General features: G+C 39.9%; 1 long non-coding RNA gene and 1 pseudogene across 2 annotated transcripts; both read right to left on the bottom strand.

Annotated features, from left to right (window-relative positions):
- Positions 1–1181: 1181 nt before the first annotated feature.
- LOC100770752 lies at positions 1182–12757 on the bottom strand (annotated as a pseudogene).
- A 1131-nt stretch (positions 12758–13888) lies between these two features.
- Positions 13889–18880, bottom strand: LOC118238800. Of its 2 annotated transcripts, XR_004769965.1 has the most exons (3): positions 18103–18433; positions 14530–14553; positions 13889–14279 (listed from the first exon to the last, which is right to left on the bottom strand). It is a non-coding gene; the product is annotated as an uncharacterized LOC118238800 (long non-coding RNA). The 2 variants fall into 2 exon arrangements; XR_004769966.1 differs by lacking the exon at positions 18103–18433 and adding an exon at positions 18450–18880 and having other exon boundaries at positions 14275–14553.
- Positions 18881–19668: the final 788 nt, after the last annotated feature.

The raw sequence follows: 19668 nt of genomic DNA on the forward strand, positions 1-19668 counted from the left end.
CTTTCAATTATATCATTAACTTATTTATCTCTTATTCATGTTGGAATATTATGTTACACCCATCCTCTGCTTCAGAAAAATATTTAAGTGTGTGTTCGCTGGCAGGGAAGTTTATATTTTGTTTATATGGTTTTTTGTTTTGTTTTGTTTTTTTAGCTTAGTATTCTTTGTTTTTTGTTTGTTTGTTTGTTTTTGTTTTTCAAGACAGGGTTTCTCTGTATTGCTTTGGAGCCTGTCCTGGAACTCACTCTGTAGACCAGGCTGACCTCGAATTCACAGAGATTTGCCTGTCTCTGCCAGCCAAGTGCTGGGATTAAAGGCGTGTGCTGCCACCACTGCTCGGCTAGTTTAGTATTCTTTTAAGCCTATTTTTCTTTACTGTATCTTTCTTTGGGTGCCCTAATTATGCAATTATTTTGTTAATCATATTGAAATGAGTTGGGAGTTTTCTCACTTAGAATGAGGGGCTGTACAAGAGGCAGTGGCTTTTCCAAATTTCAAATTGTCAGCACTAATATGCCACTTCTGGTGCAAGCCTCACCTCAATTTCAGACTGTGTTCACAGAAAAACCAGTTTCACCAACAGATACCATTCCCAATGTATACTCAAACATGACTTTGCTTTAAAGGTGCTATTTTCCTGAGTGTATCCCCTCCCCAGGGGGTCCCCTCACCCCCAAATTTTCTACATCAACTGTCTTTCTCTCCTATTGCACCTCCACCCTTCAGTTACAGCAGTTTTCACTGGAGATAGGTCTCATTCTTTTTTTTTTCTTTTTTTTTTTTAGATTATAAAAACTTCCTTTAATCAAGGCTTGTAACATGGGAGAGATTTGTCAGATAAGATGGAAAGTTTTCCAATATATTGAAACATAAATCCATAAGTCACCATAAATACAATACCCAATAGTAAAAACCACAACAGCAAATTCACACTATCCCTGTAACAGCCATGATCTGATTTTCACATGCCAGCCAAGTGCTGGGATTAAAGGCGTGTGCTGCCACCACTGCTCGGCTAGTTTAGTATTCTTTTAAGCCTATTTTTCTTTAATGTATGGCAAGTATGGATATGCCTGCTGGATAAAGAGCACACTAGGTCTTTGAGGTCACACTCATCTGACAGGTTGTGGCATTGGTGGCTCAGCTCAAGAAGCAAAGCAGGTACCAACACATTCAAACAGTGTTTTGAACAAACATCCTTTAAATATCAAAGTGAGAAATAAGAAAGCAACATAATCATGCTATCAGAAGGTGCAGGAAGGAAGGACAGTTGTGTAAAGCTTGAGGCTGAAAGGCGGGTCAACAGCTTCATTTCTTTGGCTTCTTGGGTAGTGGCCGCCGGAAGAGTAAGATATGCGTTCTGGTTCATGGATCAAATAATGGACCCACTCTGCTGAACGCCGAGATTTCTCCATTCAGATTCAGACCAGCTTGGCTATGTCCTTGGGCAACATGACATGCCGGTACTCAAACTCCTCGTCGTTGTATTTGTCCGAATAGTAAATCTGTTTGTGCGACATCACTGCTCAGCCGGAGGGCCCTCAGCCCCGCGCCAGGTCTATTAATAGTGGAAATAAATATTTGCTCTTAAGTTTTGATATCTGCTCTTTCTAAAACCCCACTGTGCATCTCAATCTGAGATATACTCACAGACACTTTGTGGCTTTCTGCACCCAAACTTTTGGATTTGCTTACACACACGAGAGAGAGAGAGAGAGAGAGAGAGAGAGAGAGAGAGAGAGAGAGAGAGAGAGAGAGAGAGAGAGAGAGAGAATACTGAAAGGAGAGGAAATAAAGGAGAGACAGCCCACTGTAACAGATAACCTAAAGCACAGGTATTAAAATACATAGTTCATAAGTGTAGGGGAATCCCTCGCAACGACAAAATTCTATCCCATGTTTCCTCCAGAAATAGTTTGGGAGCTGGTAGCAGACAAAGCTCCTGGTATGAGTTGTGCACATAAATGCAAAGAGGAAAGGCTTCATAAAAAAAAAAATGGAGACTAGACTAGAAGAAACCAGGTGAGTTCATGGTTCCAGAAAAGAAATACTGCATGAGGGAAGCCATATCTTGACTAGGCTTATTTTCCCGGCTCTGGCAGGAAATTCTTTAAAAAGCTAAGCCATGCATCCCTATTTCAAATAGCAACTATAAATATTCAAAGAAAAAGGAAAGAAAAGGAGGGAGAGGAGGAGGTGGAGGAAGAGAGGAGAATAATGAGCTTGGCCTGTGTGCAGTTGCTATTATTAGATAAAGGAGGCTAACTAAGCATTTTGTTTCTTCTCTTTCTCCTTGCATATCTGAGGTAGGGGTGTGTGGCTTAGCTATTAGCTGAATTTCCTGTAGGACCAAGGAAAATAGTCCCTGCTAAGAAAGCATGACTTTCCTTATGCAATCTCTATTTTTTCTGGAAGCACAAAACATATATTTTAATTTTAGCTTTTCCCACATATGTAAATTCTGTTGTAGATTTATTTTGTACTTCTTTATGACTGAAAAGGAAACACTTAAAACTTATGAAATTGCATGAGTGAATATGCTGTGATTCCCCTCAGGGCCAGAAGTAAGACTAATTAAGAGGGAAACCCCTACCGTGCAATCTATCAACTTTAGACTCTGAATTTTCCTATTATCAAAATCCTGTTAGGTCACAGGGTGAAGACTTGCTGATGTTCACAGATATTGTTGATGTGATATGACAACCATTGTGCTTATTTTAATTCTAAGATATACAAGAGCCACGCTTAGACTTACAGACAAAACTTACTTGTGCCTCTAACGCTACTTGTGTCTCAGACTCACAGAAACCTACCTGCCTCTGCCTCCCTAGCTGTGGGATTAAAGGTGTGCACCACTATGCCTGGTAAGTTTTGCATTTACATCGTGGAGTTAACCTAGATCTGAGATATGTTTAACAATGAAATCCTGCTAATAACAGTTATAATTTCCAGGAAGGCAGCTCAAACTTATCGCTGTCATTTGAGTTGGCCATTTTGCCGGCCATGTTCTGTACTAGAACTTTTGTCATTGGGTTCACAGGACTTTACTCAGAAATATGGTTGGTGGTGATCATTGATACTGATTGTCCATCAGCCTGTAATAATGACAACCTGTGTTAACTTGTTCATCATTGTCTGCTAGTAAAGGTTTTCCCTTTGGACAGTATGAGCAATGGCATCTTTACTGTCAATAATAGTGATCTCTAGGTGGGGGTGATAAGATGGAAGCTGGCCCAGGATACTTTGCATAACTAATGGTATCCTTTTCTGGGGTACCCACAGGAGTCATGGTTCAACTCTACTGCTTCAGAAATTCAGAAGAGGTTCATGAGGAAAACCAGAGAGATAACTGGAAGAATCAATGATTGAAGAGGTAGAAAGTCTTCCCTAAGGTCCTGGGCAGTCTGTACAGGTATTTTCTGAGCTATTCAGCAATTTCTTCCAAGGAGAGCTATAAATGCAGAACATTGAATAGGTAGGAACAATAACAGTTGAATCTTTACTATCTATATAAAGAATTTGGATATGGAAATAATGTTAGCAGAGAATAAATACTAATAGAATATAATACAAATGTAGGAATAAATAAAATGTAGGAACAAATTCTTTTTTTTTTTTTTTTTTTTTTTTGGTTCTTCAAGACAGGCTTTCTCTGCATTACTTTGGAGCCTGTCCTGGAACTCGCTCTGTAAACCAGGCTGGTTTCAAACTCACAAAGATCTGCCTGTTCTGCCTCCCAAGTGCTGGGATTAAAGGTGTGCCACCACCTGGCAGGAACAAATTTTTTAGAGTTGGAATTTTTATTCTAGGTTAAATTTCTTTACAAACTGAATAGTGATCAAAACAAAAATTATTTGTACTCATAAGCATAATAATTAAGTATAAAAGCAATTTATTTAAAATAACTTCCTCGAGATAAATGAGACCGGTTATTTAAAGTTATTTAATGTGCCTAAACAAGAGTATTAGTAATTGCTAAAATAAGACAGTTCATCAGCAATCTCTATGTTATTAATTATTTAGGCTCTTCCTGAGTCTATGCCCAATGTCACACAGTGTTCTGTTATCAAAATGAACTTTTAGCAACTGAGTTTGATACCATCTAATTTCGCAGAAAGGGAAAAAAATCACTAGGGAAAAACTAATTATGCATCCTCCAAAATCATTTCCTTTCTTATCACCAGCTCTGATGTTTTCATTGGTAGGAATGCTCACCACACTGGAAGGGTTCAATCCTGAACAGCATCCCACAGAGAGGTTCTAGAAAGATGGGGGTTAAGACATCAGTTATTATACATCGAAAGAAGGATTTGTGAAAAAAGGGGTCAGCAAAAAAACATTGATATCTCCATCTAGGTTTATCTTGGGCAACTTTAAGGTAAAACACAAAAGGAAGTAGAGGATATGTGAGCTATCTGAGTCTAAACTTTACTTGGAAATAGAGATAGATAGATAGATGGATAGATAGAAGATAAAGGTAATATGTGTTCACATACAAAATTAAACAGTGATTTTTGATAATAATCTTATGGGTCTGAACTACCAATCTAGAAATGAAGCAGTGTATAGAGAGATTAACCAGATCTAGGAAATCAAGGTTTAAAAGTTAACTAATTTTAAAGTTACCCGAAAGGAAATGCACTGGTGTCAAACAAGTTATACCAGTGGAAGTATTTATTGACTTCTGGTGTTATTGTTCTTAGTCTGGGATTACTGTGAGCTTACTGGCTATGGTTGCATAAACCTGTAATCTAAGTACCTTGGAGTCAGAGGCAGAAGGATCATGAATTTGTGGCCAGCCTGGACTATGAAGCACACCCCTGTTTCAAAAATCTAAAAAGTAGATTGGCACACTAGAGTGGCAGAGAATTTGCCCAGTAGACACAGGAAGACCTTGGGTTTGATCCCCATCACCATGAAGAAAGAAAAGAGGGAAACAGGGGTGGAGGGTGGGGGTGGGGGGAGGGGGGGAGGGGCCCCACCCACCCACCCACCCCCCGCAATAGAGGGAGGAGGGATGTGGGAAGAAAAGGGGAGAGAAGTAGGAAAGGGAGTAGAAAGAGAAGAAAGAGAAAGAGAGAGAGAAAGGAGGGAGAGAGGAAGAAGGAATGTAAAACCCTTAGTGGCCACATAAATATACCAGAGATCAAATTTACCAAAAAAAGCCCAATAAATAAGGGAAAACTATCAAGGGTTTCCCTTGTCTATATATACCCCAAATAATGGGGCTGAGGAGATGGCTCAGCAGGTAAGAACACTTCCTGCTCAGGCATAAGAACCTGTGGTCAAATTCCTAGAACTAACATTTCCTACAATCCCAGTCATACCTGTATCCTAAAGACCTCTTCTATGCTCCTAGCAGGCACATGCATACATACTCATATACATATGTGCATATGTGCCACACACATAAACCACTAACACAAATTAGTAATTAACAAAGGAAGTTTCAACTACTGGGAATATTCTATATGATTAATAATGAAGAAACAATACATTGTGAAATTTTCCATTTAGCAAATTAAAACAAAACAAAACAAAACAAAAAACAAATCCCCAGGGCTGACGGTGTAGCTGAATGGTAGAACATTTGCCTAGCACAAATGAGGACCTACATTTCATCCACCCGTAGCCTCTCAGAAAAAATATAATAAAAGCAACAGTAACCTAGACAACAATCACCAATGGCTTCTAACAAGGCAAAAATGTATCCAACTTTGTGGTTCCGAATGGAAGTATACAATCTTGCCATAAAGTGTCTAACCGAATTGCTTCAAGCTTCTGGCGTCACAGAAAGGGAGGGCAGGCAAAATGCTCCTACAGCAGGTAAAGGCACTCGCAACCCAGTCTGACTGTCTGAGGTCATAGCGTCACAACCTTCGTCCTTTAAGAGATACCAAGTAGCTGGCAAATCCTGCCCCGGGATCTGCAGGCAGACGGAATCAGTCCCTGAGGACCCTGGGATCCTGACTCTGCTGAGATCACTGTGCTATTCCCGCCACCACAGAGTGCAGAGAGTGCAGAGGGGAGCTGCTTCAGTCCCTGCCTTGGGCCCAACTTCCATCTGCCCACCCTGGCAAACCCTGCCCTGGGGATCTTCGACAGGACGACTCGACCCCTGAGGACCAAGCAACCCGGAGTCTGCTGACATCTCTGTGCCAGTTCTGCTCTCAACCACCTGGAGAGCGAGTGCCTCAGACCTGCCTGCACCCAACTTGAAACCCATCAGAGTATCAAAGTCAATTGCACACACCTAAAGAGAACACCAGACCCATACACACCAGGAAAGGAAGTGACACCAACTGTATACACTGGAACAAGAGATGGGAAGACGACAATAAAAGAACACATCCAACAACAGGAAAACCAATATGACACCATCAGAGTCTAGGGACTCTACACCAGCAAGACATGAACATCCCAACACAGAAGAAGCAGAAGAGAGAAACCTTAAAAACAACTTCATGCAGATGATAGAGAACCTAAGAGAGGAAATCAGAAAATCCTTCAGAGAAATGGAAGAAAAGACAAACCAAAAGATGCAAGAAATCAAGGAAAGGAAAAAAAGCCAAGAAAATACAATTAAACAGCTGAAGGAAACAGTTCAGGACCTGAAAACTGAATTAGAGACAATAAAGAAAACACAAACTGAGGGAATGCTGGAAGTGGAAAAGCTTAGTAAACAATCAAGAACCACAGATGCAAGCATAACCAATAGAATACAAGAGATGGAAGACAGAATCTCAGATGCTGAAGACAAACTAGAGGAAATAAAATCATCAAGCAAAGAAAATCTGAAGTCTAACAAATCCATAACACAAAATATCCAGGAAATATGGGACACCATGAAAAGACCAAACCTAAGTATAATAGGTATAGAAGAAGGTGAAGACACCCAACTAGAAGGTGCAGAAAACATATTCAACAAAATCATAGAAGAAAACTTTCCCAACCTAAAGAAAGACATGCCAATGAAAGTACAAGAAGCCTACAGAACACCAAATAGAGTGGACCACAAAAGAAAGTCCCCTCGTCACATAATAATTAAAACATCAAACCTACATACAGAATAAAGAAAAAATATTAAGAGCAGCAAAGGAAAAAGGCCAAGTAACATATAAAGGCAAACCTATCAGAATTACACCAGACTTCTCCATGTAAACTCTGAAAGCTAGAAGGACCTGGGTAGATATTCTACCAATTTGAGAGAACATGGATGCCAGCCCAGACTACTATACCCAGCAAAACTTTCAATCACTATAAATGGAGAAAACAAGATATTCCATGACAAAACCAGATTGAAACAATATGTGACCACTAATCCAGCCCTACAGAAAGTACTGGAAGGAAAACTCCAACCTTAGGAAATTAACTACACTTGCATAAACATAGGCAATAGATAATCCCACTCTACAAAAACACAAAATAAAAGGCAGGATAAATCCACATACAATACCAGTACCAACATCAAACCAAAAACAAACAAGAATAAACACTCAATGGACCTTAATTTCCCTCAATATTAATGGTCTTAACTCACCTATAAAAAGACACAGACTAACAGATTGGATACAAAGACAGAATCCATCCTTCTGCTGCATAAAAGAAACACACCTCAACTTCAAAGACAGACATTACCTCAGAGTAAAGGGTTGGGATAAGATACTCCAAACAAATGGACCCAAGAAACAACCTGGGGTAGCTATCCTAGTATCTAACAAGATAGATTTCAAACTAAAAATCAATCAAAAGAGATGAAGAAGGTCATTTCATATTCATCACAGGAAAAAAATCCATCAGGAAGAAGTCTCAATTCTAAACATCTATGCCCCAAATACAAAGGCACCAACATTCGTAAAAGAAACATTATTAAAACTCAAATCACAAATAAGACCTCACACAGTTATAGAGGGAGACTTCAACACCCCACTCTCACCACTGGACAGGACCACCAGACAGAAACTTAACAAAGAGACAAAGGAACTAATAGAAGTTATGACCCAATTGGGATTAACAGACATTTATAGAACTTTCTATCCAAACACAAAAGAATATACCTTCTTTTCAGCATCACATGGAACCTTCTCAAAAATCGACCACATACTTGGCAACATAGCAAACCTCAAAAGGCACAAAAAAATTGGAATAATCCCCTGTGTCTTATCAGACCACCATACTTTAAAGTTAGAAATCAAAAACAAATCAAAGTGCAAAAAACCTACCAACTCATGGAAATTGAACAACACACAATTGCAACATTCCTGGGTCAAGGAAGAAATAAAGAAAGAAATTAAAGACTTCCTAGAATTCAATGAAAATGCTGACACAACATACCCAAACTTATGGGACAATTTGAAAGCAGTACTAAGAGGAAAGTTCATAGCTCTAAGTGCTCACATAAAGAAACTAGAGAATAGCCACAACAGAGATTTGACCTCACAGCTGAAAGCTGTAGAAAAAATGGAAGCAAATTCACCCTGGAGGAGCAGACGCCAGGAAATAATCAAACTGAGGGCTGAAATCAATAAAGTCAAAACAAAGAAAACAATTCAAAGAATCAATATAACAAAGAGTTGGTTCTTTGAGAAAATCAACAAGATAGACAAACCGTTATCCAAACTAACCAAAAGGCAGAGAGAGATCATGCAAATGAACAATATCAGAAATGAAAAGGGGGACTGAGGAAAAAAAAACCACATGATCATCTCACCAGATGCCGAAAAAGGCTTTGACAAAATCCAACACCCCTTCATGATAAAGGTCTTGGAGAAATCAGGGATAACAGGAACATACCTCAACATAATAAAAGTTACCCCGGCCCGAGGGGCTCCGGTAATTCGTGGGTCCAAGGTGGACTAAACCTGAGAATAAATGGGTGGGAAAGAAAAGCGAGACCAAGCAGTGTCCTTGTCAAGGTCTAATTTTATTGATTATAAACAAGGGGTTTTTTAAGAGAAGAGAGGAAGTAAAGAAAGAGGAAGTAAGGGAGGGGGGAGGAATGGGTGTTAATTGCTCTCAGGCCAGGTCCTGGAACCTAAGGGGTGGGGTGCTTGACTAATTGGCAGTTAGCTGAGCATGGAGGTCAAGAGGCCTCTTGTAAGGAGAACTTTTATATTTAACCAGGGCTGGCTCCTGACAAAAAGCAATATATAGCAAGCCAACAGCCAACATCAAATTAAATGGAGAGAAACTCAATCCAATTCCTCTACGTATGTCAGGGGTGTCCCCTTTGCTTCAGGAGAAGGGATTTTATGATCTTGTCCCCTCCATGTCTTTTACATGCCATCTCTTTCTCTCCTTTACTCAGACTCAGTAAGACATCTAATTATCTAACTTGTATTTGAGGTGCTGTGTTGGATTGGATTTATTATTATTATTATTATTTGAGAGAAGGGTTTCTCTGTATAGCAGTCTGGCTGTCCTGAAACTCCCAGCACTTGGGAGGCAGAAGCAGAGGCAGGCTGATCTCAGTGAGTTCAAGGCAAGCCTGGTCTACAGACAGAGTTCTGGAGACACCCAGAGCTACACAGAGAAACTCTGTCTTGAAAACCAAAACAATCGACAAAAACTAAATTAAGAAGTTCCTTAATGATCTATAACCAAGAAAAATGAGTGAGAATCTAGCAAATCAGTTTTATTTCCTTTCTAGAGGAATAACCTATGTAGCAGTTTATTTGCTATTTACTTACAAGTGTCATTGGCCTCTGGGACCTAATGGTACCATTCTTTCATTATGCTTATGTCCTCAACGCATCAGTGAGCTGGCATATCCACAGTGCAGGTACTATGTTAGCATGTCAGAACTCCATGGCTTGCAGGAAGGATTAGCTGCCATAAGTAACAAAGACATCACTGAGGTAAAATGATGAAATCAATACATTTGATAGAATCATTGTTTTGCAAATGGAAAGACTTAATTGTCTTCATGGGAAGAAATCAAAACTGAAATAAATATATGGCTTCTGTTCTAGATATGGGAAAGTATATATATATATATAATATATATATATATATATATATATATATATTAAAGCTGAGTGTAGTTCTGTATTCCTACAATTTCAACACTCTGGAAGGAGTGCCACAAGGTTGGGCTAGCCTGGGCTACAGTGAGTTCTAGGTTAATTTGCACTAAATGAGATTTTGTTTCAAATGTTATATACATACTTTTATGTAATTTCTCCTCACATAGGTAAGTATAACTCAACTCATTAACTCTAATTGTAATGCAATTAGTCCATATCTGAATTTTTTTTCTAAATATAAATAAGAAAAAGTGCGAACATTTTAAAGATAATTTCAAAGCAAGGGCAATTACACTCAAATAAACACATGCATCATATACTGACATGGTTTCAGATAAATTTTATTTTTTTAGCAATGACTTTGAAATTGTATTTCCAGAAGCATTTCCAGTAGTTTGTCTTGGCCGTAGAAGCAAAATTTTGTTGAAATTAACCAGACATGGAATTTTTAAGTTCAACTCCCATTTCCATGCTGGGATTTGTTCTGACTTGGACTTGCACAGGTGTTATGCATGCTTTCATAACCATTTGTATATTATTTGAGTCCTAGAACATGGAGAAATGAAGCCAGCATTGACTTGGAAGTCTCATCCTCACTGGCTAACTTTCACAGTGCTAGGTGTTATGCACACCGCTAGAGGAGGAAAGCAGTTATCACACTGACCTGTGAACACTTTGAGCTACAGTGATGACTGCTCTGGCAAAACATGCCTGGGGAATAAGAGTGGCAGAGCCATCAGGGGAGTAACTAACCTCTTTGTAATGGATATAAGTCCTGCTGGACAAGATGAAACCCATACCTGCCACTGTTACTGGGCCAAGAACTTGTGACTAGACAGGGAATAGGCCCCAGGGTAAAATTTGGTGCTGTTATTTTGCTAAGTAAGCCCTGTAGCATACAAAGTCATCATTATACCCACAAACCAATGCATCTCAAAGTCCTCATCTAAGCAGCTCCTGGATGCAGTAGCATTTTCTTTAGATATTCCAATCGTTCTCTAAGAACTCAGACTTGTTGACAGCACTCTCACTTTCATCAGTTGCTGATGGGGGTTGTCCTTCTGTATATCTGTTTCTCTTATTGGTTGATGAAGAAAACAGTGATTGGCCAGGCAGGAAGATAGGCAGGTTAGGAGACAAGGAGAATTCTGGGAAAGGGAGGAAGAGTGAGCCCACCCCACAGAGTCTCCCTGCTGCCGAAGGAGTAACAACATGCAGGGGCATTTCCAGGTAAGCCACAGCTTTCATGGCAATACATAGATTGATAGAAATGGTTAATAAGTAAGACAGAGCTAGCCAATAAAAAGCCCTAGCCACTGGCCAACAGTTTCATAATTAATATAAGTCTTTGTGTGCTTATTTGGGGGGGAAACGGCTAAGAGAAGCACCACAACAAGCTGCAACACTTCATAAGGAGTGGCACTATTAGGAGGTGTGACCTTGTTGAAGTAGGGGTGACCTTGTTGGAGGAAGTATGTGACTATGATAGCAGGTTTGTGATAACACATGTTCAAGATACGCCCAGGTCAGTTCACTTTTGGTTGCCTTTGAGTCAGCTCTTTCTCCAGCACCATGTCTGCCTGCATGCTGCCGAGTCCTGCCATGAGGATAACAGACTAAACCTCTGAACTGTAAGTCACCCCCATTAAATGTTTCACTTTTATAAAAGTTGCTGTGGTCATGGTGTCTCCTCATAGCAACTGAAACCCTAACTATGACGCTGGGGAACAATAAATAGTCCTGAAGAGAACTCAGCTTGACCATGGCTTTTACCGAGTCATATTGCTTTGGAGGAACAGAGCCCTCACCTAGAAACTGCAAGGGGTGGCTTGTAAGTTCTTAGTCCCTTTTTGAATGTGATACATGTAACAGATGAGTGCGTCAACAAGAAGAATTTCCTGAAGAGAGAAAACATTTTTGGAGGTTAAAAGGGAAATGGGTAGCTATTTAAAAATCCATTTGACTGCTATACTTTAACATGTTGTGTAAAGGCCTTGACACAGTATATCATGAGTCAAAACAAAGGCCAACAGATGAATTCTATGCCTGTCTAGTAGAGTGAAGAGCATAGTGTTTTGCATCATTTATAATAGCTTATAAAGGATAGTGTGGTATCCCTGAAAATCTAAGGCCATCTCCTGTGTCTAGTGTCTCTCTCTAAGCATAATTTCTTCAGTTCATGCCTGTTGTGGCAAACAAGCATTTCCTTCTTTTGAAAACCTAAATAATTGTGTGTGTGTGTGTGTGTGTGTGTGTGTGTGTGTGTGTGTGTGTGTTGCTTGTCACAGCGTCTTAACCTATTATCTGGTGGACATAGCTGCTGAGAGTAATGTTTCAGCAAACACAGGAGTTCAAGGCTCTCCCTGGAACACTGATTTCATTTCCTCTGCATATGAAGCCAGTCATGGGATTCCTGCATTACACGGTAGATCTAGTTTTGACTTTTTGAGAAAAGTCAGTGCTGGTTTTTATAGTGACTGTCCTAACTTGTTTTCTTGCTACCTATGTGGCAACATCCTCTTTGTTCCAGTCATTGCTTATACTTGTTTATCATTTATCTTTTTGTGTATGTGGTTTCCTTTCTTTTTTCCCCCTGAGGGAAGGAGTCATTAGATAGGATCTTCTGTAATTCAGGCTGGCCTCGGACTTGATGTGTAGCTAAGGCTGGCTGGGAACTCCTGATTTTCTTGCCTTTGCCTCTAGAATGCTGGGATCACAGGCTTGTACCACTTTTCAATAGTGTATGTGTGTGTGTGTGTGTGTGTGTGTGTGTGTGTGTGTGTGTGTGAGTACCAAGCATATATAATATATACATATATATTCTAAACAATAACATTAAAGAAAAAGAGCCATGCTTTAACAGGGCATGAGGGAGAGGCATGGGAAGGGCTGAAAGGATTAACGGGAGGGGATAAATGAAGTGATTATATTTTGATTAAAAATAAAATAAAAATTTAAAACCCTCAAGAGCTGGGCAGTGGTGACGCACGCCTTTAATCCCATCACTGGGGAGGCAGAGGCACTTGGATCTCTGTGAGTTTGAGGCCAGCCTGGTCTACAGAGTGTGAAAGACCCCTGCCCCTTAGCCCTTTCTTTCTCAAGTTTGTCTCCTCCTCCTCCTGTCGGCGGCTTCCCCGATCCCCACCCCCGGCGGCCTCCACTTCCCCCGCCACCCGCCGCACGCCCGGCCCGAGAACGAGCACCAGGTGGGCCGGCACGAGGGCGAGCACCAGGTGGGCCGGCACGAGAACGAACACCAAGTGAGCCGGCCTGGAGCCCTGCCCCTGAGCCCCCGCCCGATGAGAAACACTCCGTCCCAAGGTCTCCGCCCCCAAGGTCAGCCATCTGGACGCGGAGGGGGGGGAATTGAGTCTGTTGTACCAGACACCAGACCTTGAGAATATGCTGATCTGGAATGGCTCTGTGTCTCATTTGAACCATCCAATAGAAATGATTCTGTATTTTGCCTCATTTGAAAGACTCTGTGTTTCACCTCATTTGAATAACTCTGTACTTCGCCTCATTTGAATAACCCTGTATAGCGCCTCATTTACATTGACCAATGGGAATAGCTCTATACAATGCCTCATTAGAATTATCCAATAGAATCCCTGCTTCTAGCTTGTGCCTTTTTCCCTATATAAGGACCCCTTTCCCTTGGCTCGGCGCGCTTGGCCTCACAGAAGCTAAGTCGCCCGGGTACCCGTATCTCCAATAAAGCCTCTTGCAGTTTGCATCCAAGTTCGTGGTCTCGCTGATTCCTGGGTGCGGGTCTCCCTCTACGAAAGTACCTCTTCGGGGGTCTTTCAAGTGAGCTCCAGAACAGCCAGAGCTGTTACACAGAGAAACCCTGTCTGAAAGAAAGATTAATAAATAAAAAATAAATCTCAAGAATCAATTTAAGAGGGAAGTAAATGATATATACATACCTCTCTATCATACACACACACACACACACACACACACACATACACACATGCACACAGACACACACACATACACACACAGTGGGGGGAGAGAGAGAGGGGAGAGAGAGAGACAGAGAGAGAGAGAGTTTTCTTCTTGCATTTAAGCTTACTTGAGGGAAAGGAATGCTCAAAGGAATCTGGAAGCAGTGAGGCTGCCTACCACTCACAGCAGGTAACTAAGCATGGTCATACAGCAGTGAGGTCTCTGATTATGAAGCTTGGGAGGAGTTGCTGGGCCATGCACATTTCGTCAGCAATGACACAGGCAAGATCACAGGTCCATCTGCAAATTGTGAATAACTTTAATTCTGAGATAAAATTATACTTTCCATGTGGTAAAATAAAAAAAAGGGGGAGTTGTCTTTCAATTTTGGTGAGTATACAGAAACAAATAACAAGATTTGGTTTAGAAAACTAAAAAAAAATTCTTTCTCTTTGAGTCCATGTAACAAATTGCCTTGAATACTGTCCTGCTTGAGCTTCCTCCAACTCGGCAAGTGGAGACCCAGTGGAGCCATTAGTTCCCGTATTACCTGGAGGGACTGCTCTTCCAGGGTCTGTGTGCAAAGGAAAGATAAATTTGCATAAGGTGGGTTGTCATCCTTGGGCGTTGGCTGGATTAGATTCAACCACATTCTAGATAAATTAGACTCTGGGTAATTTATGAACCCTGAACAAATGACAACATATAATGGGAATACAGCACACGGAAATTGCACCCGTTGTTTATTCTCCCTCAAGCTTCATTGCAAATAAATAAAGCAACCGGATTTTCCCCCTCTCGTGATGATGAAAAGACACATTTTTAATTAGAACACCGTGCCCAAATGAAACAGTGTATCCTCCGTCCTCATTGCCCAAGCATTAGGTTTGCAGGTGCATTCCAACTATGACCAGCCAATCGCAACATTGTTAAAGACACATGACCTTCAGGAAAAGCTCATTTTATCTTCTGTGAAAACCACAACTGGCTTCTTGAACCTTGCTAACTTTTAAATCACTATTTTCACTCTGTAATGTACCAAAGAGAACACCATGATCAAGATGAACAAATTATCACAAGAGTGCATACCTTTATAGCAAGCATGAGACCAAGAAGCAGAACAAAATCAACAACAGGGATGTGTTCTTCCTTGTGCCTTCTTCTTAGCCTTGCCTAATGTAACTTTTCCTGGCTCTCGTGGCCTGATAGTTAAACAGAATGCAGATGGGATCCTCTAGTGTGCATGTTTTGTGCCTGTTTCTTTTCTTTCCCTTACTATAAGGTTGTGAAATGTACTCTGACTTGCCTGTTTATTCACATTCGCCCTGAAGATTCTCCATTGTTTGAATGTGACATATTGTGTTTATCCATTCCTATGCTGGTGAACATTTGTGCTTCCAGATTGACCGTCTTACAGTCCTGTGACAATTCCTACGCATGTGTAAACATGGTTCTTGCACGAATATTTACAAGTGCCTAACTTCTGTATGTATGAATGGCTTTAGTATAATCTGTGAAATAATTTTCCGAAGCTGGCCAATTTTTCTATCAAATCTGTGTGAGCTTTCTCTTGTCCTACATCTCCATATTTGATATCAACAGCTTTTTTGTTCGAAAGTTTATCCATTCTATTCTAAAGAGACTTTTTACTCATTGGGATTTGACTTACATTTCTCTGATTACGGTAACTAATGTTAGAAACATTTTTTATACAACTGTCACTTGTGAACTTTGATGATGTGCCCATTTAAAAAGTTTGTGTGGCTTGAGCAATAAGAATTTATCAACAAGTCCTGGAGAGTGACCAAGAGCCTTGGCTACAGCATGTGAGCTTTGAGGGTCTATGGAAACTCACTGGCTACCAACTCAAAAAGAGAACCCATTCTTCACTGGGTTTTTTATTTGTTGGTCCTGGTATCTACTAGGGCCATTGTTGTTGGTTATAGTGTAATTCCATTTAAACTCTTTAAATACATGTATATGTGTACATCTTGGAAATATTCTACAGTAGTAGACATCTCTATGCCTTTTTTGAAAAGAGTTCAATGTTTGTTAACCTTTCCCTTATTCTTACCTCTGCCCTGCCCTCCTACTTCCCCTTCCATTTAACTCTTCCTATTCCATTATTGCTTGAAAATATGGTAGTTTTTGTTTCTTTTAATTTTCTGAGGATTCTCCACACTGATATCTCTTGTTGTCCATTAAATTTAGTAGCTGACCCTTCTGCAACTGCTGTCCTAACGGGAATTTGCAACTCCCCAGCTACCAATAGCCATTTGGCCACACTGGCCATAGACAGGTGGGCATTTGGTTCCATCAGGCACCTGCTCTATCATGGCCAGTAAAGGGAACTTTACCTAGATCTTTATCCCTCTGTAGAACTCGGGATTCAAAGGTTGAGTGAAATTCTGCTCATTCAGAGAGGCTGAATAGCAAATAGCTCACCTTCTCTCCTAGCTCTTGGCTCCCAAGAGCAGTGCATCCTTCTGCTCTGCCCACACTGAAGAGCCCTAGATACAGGCTGGGCAGTGGTTGTACACAACTTTAATCCCAGTACTTTGGTGGCAGAGGCAGGTAGGTCTCAGTGAGTTTAAGCCAACCTGATCTACAAAGTGAGTTCCAGGACAGCCAGGAGTGTTACACGGAGAAAACCTGTCTCAAAAAACCAAAAAAAAAAAAAAAAAAAAAAAAGAAAGAAGAACCCTAGATATCCATGGTTCCTCTTACCACTTCCTGTGAACTAGCTGCTGATTCAGCCTCCTGTATGAAGGTTAATTTTATTTAATCAAATGTTATATGTCTTTGCATCATTAAATAAATATTTTATAGCATAAATATGTAACACATCTAAAATTAATATTCCACAACAGATATCCATAGCATCTGGATTAATTTACATTCCTGTGGTTGGAAAATTTTACACCAATTTCTCAAAACCAATGGAAAAGGCTGAAGAAAATCAATCCATATTCAGAAGATTTTAATAAGGTAATTATTAATGTTTATTTAACTGACATAAAACATAAAAACAAAACAGCTGAATATACACTCTTTTACAGACATATAAACATTTACTGAAATTGACAACGTGAAGTTTCACCAAGTTCTCACACATCAAAATTACACTGAGCATATTCTTTGACCACACATTAATTCAGAAGTAATTATGCCAAAAGTTGATAAAAACTATAAGGCAGATCTCAATCTGCCACCAAAAATTATCTCAAATAAACTATATATTTAAATATACAACAGAAAAATATAGGATCCATGTAAACTTTGACTGGTCAAACTTCCCTCTATAAGTCACAAAATAAATTTTGAAAATACACACTGGTCGTCATCAAAGTTTAAAACTTCTGCCTGCTAAAAGGATAGCACAGGGGAATCTCTGCCAGCCAAGCACAGAGATACTTGACACCTATGTTTACTGATGCTTGTTCAGAACATCTACAATATGAAACAATATGTAGTTACAATATGATGGGTGTCCATCAACAGAAAAATGGATTCAGAAAATGTGGTTGACTTGCTGGCAGCTATATTTAGTATTGAGGGCACCTAATTCTTCTAGAATTAGAAATAAAGGCATATTACCAGAAATAAGCAAATAAAAAGTAACCCTCAGTCCTTTAGTGGTAAGGCAACATGCTTATTGTAGCTCACTCCTGGAATTCTAGCATTGCAGGGGCTTAGGTGGTGAGGCTTTAAGCCACCTAAGATACAGACTGAGAGTTTGTCTCAAAAAAACAACAAAATCAAGCCAGTCAGTGGGGGCACAGGCCTTTAATCCCAGCACTAAGGAGGCAGAGACAGGCTCTGTGAGTTCAAGGCCAGCCTCATCTACAGAACGAGTTCCAGGATAGGTTCCAAAGCTACACAGAGAAACCTGGTCTCGAAAAAAAAAAAAAAAAAAAAAAAAAAAAAAAAAAAAAAAAAAAAAAAAAAAAAAAAAAAACCAAAATCGACAAAAAGTTTTACATCAACATGAAGAGTTGACTCCTGTACCGCCGACAGCCAAACATTACTGAAACTAGTTGACACTAACCCCTTCCCAGTAAAATCAGTAAATCACCAAGATGTCATGTTCTTGCCTGTGAGAATGAAAACCCTTGAGCGTTACCTGAACTCTTCAGATAAGTTTGGTAGACATTTTTTTTTTTTTATGTTTCATTGCCATGGAACTCTTTATACTAACCACTCACTGTATTACTCATCTTATGGAAATTCTCATCATGACTAAGTCATGAATCATGGGGGAACCACAGCAAATGACAGGAAATTTACCTCTAGCATCATTCCAAACCTTCTTTCTGTTCACCATGCGTTTAAGACAGATAGCTGCAAAAACTCATTACCAAGGATCATTAGTGTTTTTTCCTTCTCCCAGTAACAAACCTATCTCTATTCTAAACTTCATTCTATGAATCAGCACCTTAGAAATAACACCTATATTTCAGGTGTTCTTACCTGTTGTTCCAGTGGCAGTTTTTGTCTTTGTCCAAGATGTGCCAAGGATACTAGTTCTTAGGTGAACTGTTCACAGGAGCTCACCATTGCACCAGCACTTTGTGTGGCAGGAATAATCCTCTCAAAAAGCTCTTGTAGGAATCCTGAACAGGCTGTGGCACTTCTTCATGCACCTCAGATACCTCTTGTCAAATGCAAGACTCACTCTTGGAGAAACACTGATGAATGTGCTCTTAATGGTGGTGTAATGAAAACCCACAGATAATTATTTCCTCAAAAATAGCAGTAAGTGCAAAGACATATAAAGATTTCAGAATAATAGCACCCATCCATTTCCTACCAATTTGTCACTTGTGGGTGCCATTGGTCATTTTTGCTATGACAAGTTGAAGATGTGCAACCAATGATAACTTTTCTTTTTTATTCATTTTTTTTACATTCCAATCCCAGTTCCCCTCCCTCCTCTCCTCCTGCTCCCCCTACCTCCCCCTCTCACCCCACCTCCCATCTGCTCCCAGAGCGGGTGAGGACTCTCCTAGGAAGTATACTAGGTCTGTTCCATCATCTCCTTGAGGCAGGACCAAGGCACTTCTTCTCCCCACAAACCCCTGTGTCTAGGCTGAGCAAGGTATCTCTCCATACAGAATGGGTTCCACTAAGTCTTTGTGCATTAGAATTAGATCTTGGACCCACTGCCAGTGGCCTCATAGATTGTTCCGGCTGAACCATTGTCACCTATATTAAAATGATAACTTTTCTAAGTGAAAGGAATATGTGTGGTTATAGTTTCCTCCTCCAAGCTAATCTACAGCTCAGAAATACCTAGTAAAAATATGTATTTAGTGAAAGAAACTGTATTCAATATGACCTAAATTATAAATATATAGGTCTATAAAATATGTGTAAGACTATCAGAATGTTAATCTATCATATCAGATGCCAGATAATTTTCCTATGCAACTATTTGTATTTCACCTACTTTATTTAAGGGCCATATAGAGTTTTAAAAAAACCTTCTTTAAAAGATTTTGGTCAAAAATTCATACAAGTGTGGTATTCTTTGAGTTGATGAAATACTTAGGAACAATCACACACTCTGTTTTCAATAGATATTAGATATTATGTTTGCCAGACAGAAAATTAAACATCTTTTTCATGAAGTACTGGCATCAAACATCTACAGTTAAAGATATGGGTCTTAAGCATATGCAAATCACCA

Source organism: Cricetulus griseus, chromosome 4 (genome assembly GCF_003668045.3).
Source record: "Cricetulus griseus strain 17A/GY chromosome 4, alternate assembly CriGri-PICRH-1.0, whole genome shotgun sequence".
Taxonomy (NCBI): Eukaryota; Metazoa; Chordata; class Mammalia; order Rodentia; family Cricetidae; genus Cricetulus; species Cricetulus griseus.